At 37.3% G+C, this 7,500-nt stretch overlaps 1 protein-coding gene across 1 annotated transcript in view; it reads right to left on the reverse strand.

Annotated features, from left to right (window-relative positions):
* Positions 1-7,500, reverse strand: part of LOC136848808 (uncharacterized) — a 533,962-nt gene that overhangs the window by 49,649 nt on the left and 476,813 nt on the right. The gene's annotated exons all lie outside the window — the stretch shown is intronic.

Below are 7,500 nucleotides of genomic sequence, written 5' to 3' on the forward strand. Positions count from 1 at the left end.
CTGAGGAGATAATAATACTTAGCGTTTAAGGTCCTCGTTTTTCATTTCTTTTTTTTTATTTTCTCAACCATCTCCACGCCTTTCTGTATCTGCCCAGAGGGAAGAGATTGAGAGAGCCAAGGGAGTAGTCGTTTAGGGGTAATTACGAAGATTCTTTGGGTTATTTGTCTCTTGGTACGACAGAGACTTCTTGAGTAATTATTGAAATTTTGTGGATATCTGTGTGTGTGTGTGTGTGTGTGTGTATGAGAGAGAGAGAGAGAGAGAGAGAGAGAGAGAGAGAGAGAGAGAGAGAGGAAAAAATTCTATACAAACATAAAAACCCGTTTCGCTACCTATAAAATTAGAATGTTATTTATTCCACAGATACCAAAATGAAATTACGTTTTCTGAGTGAAACTAGCTGAAACCATAGGTAAAATATAATTTTTTTATAATAAATATTTGTACTCATTTTTTGTATTTTGAGTAATTCCATATTTTATATTCCAATATTATGCCTTAATCTTAATAATTTAGGTATAATATAATCCCATATCTTATATTCTAATACTATACCTAATTCTTAATGATTTAGGTATAATAACTGTATTTATGTATGATTTCTGAATTGAAAATATAAGATCTTTTTTATAATTTGATCGTCACACTATTTTCTCTTGTTAAAAGTATAAAAACAAGTACAAAGATTCAATCTCATTACTCTTTATCTTTTCCCCCTCACCAATTAATTATTCAATAAATTTTCCAAGATCCATTAACAAATCATTGAAGCGACAGCGTCTCCAACAATATTCAGATGCAAATATATCCTGCTCATTACCACGTATTCATAATTGCTTATGAGACATTAGAAACGAGCGCATAGTCGCATTAGACAACGACCCTCCCTTTCCGTCTCTCAGATCTCGTCATTTCGCAGTTATCTCGGAGGAAAACAAAGACGAGAAGAAGAAGAAGAAGAAGAAGAAGAAGAAGAAGAAGAAGAAAGAGACGAAGCGGAAGATGAAAAGAGCCGTCCTAATGAAGGAGCGATAATGAGGCACCACAACAGCTTCCCTTTTCGGGAGCAAATCAAGGAAATGCTACGTCTCTAAACGCTCGAGGTGTATTGTGTTTCTCCGGCTGCAATAATTATACAGGCGCGTAGGAGGAGAGCTCTTTTGGAAAGCATCCTGCTCTCTATAGTACCGTTACCGCAACGTCCTCTCCCGGTGTAGTATACGCCTCCACTATCGCAAGTCTAAATTTCATTCAAATTGTGCTTACGTTTCATCACCGCGTTTGTCATATACGAAAGCTAAGTTTAAAAGTTATATATATATATATATATATATATATATATATACATACATACATACATACATACATACATACATACATACATACATACATACATATATATAAATTTTTATATATGATTACATCACATATTTACACTTGAAAACAAAAAGGCATCCGATTTCTGAGTCCGATTCTATCTTCAGGAAAAGCAAGCGCATATTACAAACAAAATTCCTATACACAACGAAGTTAAGGAAAGCCACCAACCCAATCTGTGATTTATACTGGTTGTAAATAAGTGGCCCGTTTCTGATATACGATATCGGAGCTTTCGGTTCCTTCGAAGAACTGGGTAAATTATTAGTCTTCGTTTAGGAAGCGTTTGTAAAATTTTCCTTCTAAAACGTTGTCCTTTATTCACGTTAAAAGAAAGTTTATTATTACCATCTTATGGTACCAAAATCACTTACGTTCCAATATACCGCGATCGTCAAGCCTAGCAAAATCATATCCATAAAATGACCGGTATTAGTAGTTCAAAATTTATTATGTTCAAATTTTTCAACAACATTGTGATGTTGGGACATGCAGACAGCTATAGTAGAATCGACAATTGCAAAGCTATTATGTTCAAGAATTCCCCGCCGATTCACTACCATTCCCTCTGGGTGGATCAGACCACACCAATTCAAAGGCAAATGTAGCTTCCTATTCACGCACTTTATAAACGTAATTTGAGTTTCATGAATAATAAATCAAAATCGGACGAGTTAGAACAAAATTTACGATCTGGACTTTATACGTTGCAAATAAATTCAATGCCACCTCTGGGGTGGACGAGGGTGCGGGGAGGTTATGGATTAAAAATATTAAGAATGAGATATCCAAAGGGAATAAGAGTCAAATGCTAACGTCCATTAACGTCATAATTAGCTTCATTGCTTTGATTTGGATGATTAAAAGAGATTCATTAAGATTTTCGACGGTGGCAATTAACTTGCTTCCTGAATACAGGTGATTAAGTTGACATAAGAGTCATTACGAAAAAGATGGCTTTTTCTCGTAACGCTGTGCTCAGAGGAGTTGGGTGGAGGAAGACGCTCTGTCTCTTCATCTGATCTTTAAAGGCCAACTTAAGAAGTCATCATTTCTAAAAGATAAATGAAAGGGAAGACTCTTTACAAAGTATATGGAACGACTTTCTATTGCGTTTAGTTCTACGGTGGCCAGTCGTCATAAATTCACAATAATATAATTCTTTTTGTGCTTATTTTAAACTAATCGCAAAGCAGCTATATACATCACTGAAATTAAGTCTAAATCTGTAAAACAAGATCTGTTCTTGAAGAATAATGCTCACGGCAGTGTTAAGTTCCTATTGCACCTTCACCTCTAATACATAAAGTTATTATAAGCATTTTCAAACTTGAAAACTTGACTTAACTTACTCTACACGGCTGCATTAGTGGGGCATACATCCAAAAAACTATAAAAAGATGGCTCGATACACAGACACGTGAATCGAGAACGTGAAATTCTAGTATATATGAAAGTTTTAAGTATTACGTACTATCTTTAATAGCACTGCAAATTTAATATACCAGTATGTGATAATATGACACCCTCCAAACTTGAACTTACAGTGCTAAAAATGGTGGTTTTAAGAAGAAAATACTTATAAATATTCAGTTAAAATGTGGCTTACTTGCACCAGTATTACCTAAATTCCTAGACCGACGCCTAACAGCAGTGGAATAAAGACTAGAGTGAGTATTTTTGTACTTGCACGTTTAAGTATATACATGTGTGTACATTGTTTTGCACTGGCCTAGAAAATGCAGTTGCTCTCTCTCTCTCTCTCTCTCTCTCTCTCTCTCTCTCTCTCTCTCTCTCTCTCTCTTACTGCTCTTGCTGGTCCATTCCATTCCAGTTCCAGCCAATCGGTGTAAATTTACCCCACTGTAACAGCATCAAATCTCATTCCCAACCTTGCGTCAGACACTTCATAAAGAGTCTGAAAGCCAATGAGATGGAATCTGAAATAAAAATAGCAGTTAAAGGCAACGATTGAGGGCGCTGATCTGGATCCAATTCACTTAAGAATATTCGATTACCGCCGGAAACGTGACCTGAAGCACCTGGTCTGGAATCCAAATTAGAGAATGAATACTGGATTCTGGGAATCGCTAAAACATGAAGCGCTTCAAATATTGACATTTCAGGACACTACATATCACGTCTGATATGTTTTTATTATAGAATGAAAATTTCTTTACGCGGATAAATATAGTAAAACGCTATAGCATACTATCAAGGAAAATCATCTATTACGTCAACTGCACGTAAGATAACTTGAATATCTAATATTTTACGAAGAGACACACACTAAATCATCAGAGCATTGGCAATATATATATATATATATATATATATATATATATATATATATATATATATATATATATATATATATATATATATATATATATATATATATATATAAGAGCTGATGAAACTTCTAACAGAAACTCAAATTGTTTTTTCTGTTCGCTATCTCCTGGGCAACTTAACCTATTCTCCTAAAGTTGTGTTCAACCGATTTTTCCTTTCCTTTTCTTAATGCATAAAGTGAGAGAAAATGCATTCAAGACAACGTAGCAAAAGAATTATCCTTGTAAGGTAATTGAGGTTACACAGGTTTTAACGAAATTAAACCAACCAGAAGACCACTTTTTTTTTCTTTTTGCGCTGCATAGGAACGCGATAACAAGAGTGCAGCGTGTTTTGAGCGTGCTGAAACTGCACCTAAATCCTGCCTGACGGTTTAAGACTTGAAAACAGAATTCCTTTAAGTGTTCCAAAGGCGAGTGAACACACGCGGCCTGGCATTACTACTACTGTTTTTATTTCTGTTTTGCAAGAAAGCTACAAGGGGTTCTAAGTCTTACCAGGGTCTTGTTTCCTTTTGCCCTCCGCCACGGAATTCTGGAGGAGTCAATTTATGAAGACAGCTATAAAGACGTGTTGTATTGAAAGGAGAAGGAAGAAATGAGCTGGATTACGTAAGGTTATGTAAGAGCCAAATTACGGAAAGGGGGAACTTCTAACGTACCAATTAGGGAAGACAAAGAAACAGCTGTAAAGGGAGAGTAATGTGGGATGGAAATTCCTGAAAGAACTATACGGTATCGTAAAAACGACCACTAGAGGAATAAGCAAGAAAGAGGGAAAAATGGCTACATAAGCAAGGACCACATGAAGAAGAACGAGAGTCTAAACAGAAAAGGATCGAAGTACGGGAAACCAAGGGAAAGAAGAAAGTTGAAACAAAGTCCCTGAAGAAGTGAAGAAGCGACTCGGAAGACTGAGGGAAAGCAATTAAAACGGAGAAAAATGGATGGGGGTTTAAGGACACCGGAAGACAAATGAGGGGTCCCCCGCGAGGAGATACGAGGGAAGTAAATTTGGATGGATAGATAGACCAAGCGATAAACAGAAAAGGGAGAGAATCTAATTTCTTTGACTTTGGAAAACAAGGACGGAAATCATGATATTTCTTGCGAAGAGAATAGAATAAAAACGAGAAGGGCAACAATAGCCTATTATTATTATAATAAAAAAGGCTGGACGTTAGTTCTTACGATGGCTTTATCACCATAATTCACCTGGGGGTCACTGAATTAAAAAATCGTTTACGATGATTAAAGATGCGGTCAAATCAGATATGACGTACTAAAGTTAAAATCATTATAATGAAGATCAGGATAACTGTCAGGGGAAATCTCCCGACTCAAACTCGCCTGCAGCATCGTAACAACAACGTTTTACATAACAATAATCTCGGCGCCCTCGATAGCACGAACGCGCCAAGGTCAAGGAGGGGAGGTCGACCTGATAACAAGGCGGTTGAGAGCTTAATCGCCCCCTGACCTAGGACCCATCGACTGTTGAAAATATTCTATAAGTATTTGCTCAAAAGCTTCCGTTTTCATGTTGGAAAACTTGGGCGGAAAAAGAGAGTATTGCACCGAACAACACTTCACTTCAGTTTTTTCTTGCCGTATCATCAGACCTCCGGGTGGGTATTATTATATGAGCAATAATATCTTGTCGTTAAAACTGCCGGCATTATAATTATTATAAGTTCAAAGTACCGTATTATCTTTTCCACAAGCTGACTACATAATCATCTACTGGGTCTCAGTCTAACGGAATGTTTTTCTAGCGCGGTCTGATTTCTTGGAGACCCAGGAATTCATGTAAATTAGGACTCGAGGTAGGAGGTTAAACAGCAGTACGATTCAGTGAACTAGCTAGTTCGACAGCACAAAGAGAGAGATAAGCTATAATTCTGTATCTAGAGGCTTTTAGGATTAACACATCGAATGAAACCGGAGCAAATGATAAATGGTGTAGCATTTACACAAAACAGAAATAACAACAGTTACAGAAATGCTCGACTGCTTGTGTTCATTCACTCCGGAACACCTAATGGAATACATTTTTCATGTTTTAAACCATAAAACAGGATTTATTGTAGTTTCAACAGGCTCAAAACCTGCAGCACTCTTGTTATAGAGTTTCTATGCAACGCAAATACGCAAAAAAAAGAGTGGTCTCCGGTTTGCTTAATTTAGTTAGCACATGTGCAACCACAATGACCCTGTAATGACACTTTCGCAACATCACCCCTGGCGTTACGCGGCGTTGGAGGCGACGATGACTGCTAAACTGCTTGGTAAACTAGGTCGGCCAGACAATGACGTCACACGGGCTCATCGCAGGCAGGGCCCACTACTGGTTCGTCGATACAACAGAAAATTTGATCATCCTTCGTCTTTGCATTAATAGTTTCAGTTTTATATTAAATTTCTTTTAGTGGTAGTCTACCAGTAAACGAATTCTCTATCAGCGCCAGTTAATCTGTTAAAAAATACTTCCTCATATGTCACAACAGTCAGTTAACTTTTCTACCGATAGCGAGGGTAACACACTATATTTCTATTGTCTTAAACAATATCTTGACGTAAGATGTACTGAAGATTACTCAGAATACCTCAGGCAATCAATAACTTAAAAGAAATGTGTCCCCAAGTAACCTAAGTATATTCACAGTGTTACTAAATACTTAACTGTCCTTGGTTTACAAGTTTACAACGTGTAAATCGTGGGCCATGGCTCACTTTACCCGGTCGACTCGGGTGATAATTTGTAATCCCTTGCTGGCCGACCTGTCTCAGTGGGTCCTGGCACGTCCTGGGTCAACTCGACAAAACGCCGAAGATTTTACACTGACGTCACTAGACTTTGCGAAAGAAGATAAGTTGTAAGGGTTAGTGAATATGACCCAGCTGTTGATTCCGCTTGTAAGTACTTGATATAAATAATCTCAATCATTTGTACGTTAAATTATTAATACTGTACATTAGGTCATTAAACAAAATGGCATTCTCTAGCCTTTATAGGCTTCACCGACACTTTTTTTTTATTAGCAAACGGATTACTTAAAGGTGATTTTAATTTTCTTATTTTTGTGATGGTCGCTACATACTGAGGGACTCCTTATTAAAAGAAGATCGATATGTGGGCGAAAGGCGTTTCATCGGTTATGAAATATCACCGAAGAAATCGGAATTTGGATTTTTCCTTATATTTTCTGTTCAGCTATTATTGGTAGTAGTAGTTGAAGAAAAAATAAAAATTTCAACTTATGTCACAGTCAACACATCTTCCGTCATAGTAAGTCAACTGCCTTGGACATGATCCTGGCCATCCATTCCCAGATATTTTGTCCCTTGTTTGTTTTGTTATCTATACATCATCTCCAAACACCTCCAGATAAGGGACCTCCCCTCATCATGTGAGACCCATATCTTTGCTTCTTCGTCCTAAATCCAGTCGTAAGTCAAGTCAAACCAGGCGGGCACCAGTCACATTGCAGGACTCAGCTTATCCGGTTCCATCAACCAAAATGAGTCTTCCATTGACTTATGCTCGTTTGTAGAGCATTGCCTGACAAGGTAAATAACTCCAGGCCACAGAGTTGTATACACTTTACTCTTCTTGCCCAGAGACTGTCAAATATTTCGTGATAAAAAAATTGTTTCATTGTAACCTGAATTCAATTTGAGTGCGTGCGCACGCGCGTGCATATGCATATATACATGTCCATATACCAAAAGACCTTCGAACTTGGCGTCATAACGTATATCCAGT

The sequence above is a fragment of the Macrobrachium rosenbergii genome, chromosome 2, assembly GCF_040412425.1.
Source record: "Macrobrachium rosenbergii isolate ZJJX-2024 chromosome 2, ASM4041242v1, whole genome shotgun sequence".
In the NCBI taxonomy this organism is placed as follows: domain Eukaryota; kingdom Metazoa; phylum Arthropoda; class Malacostraca; order Decapoda; family Palaemonidae; genus Macrobrachium; species Macrobrachium rosenbergii.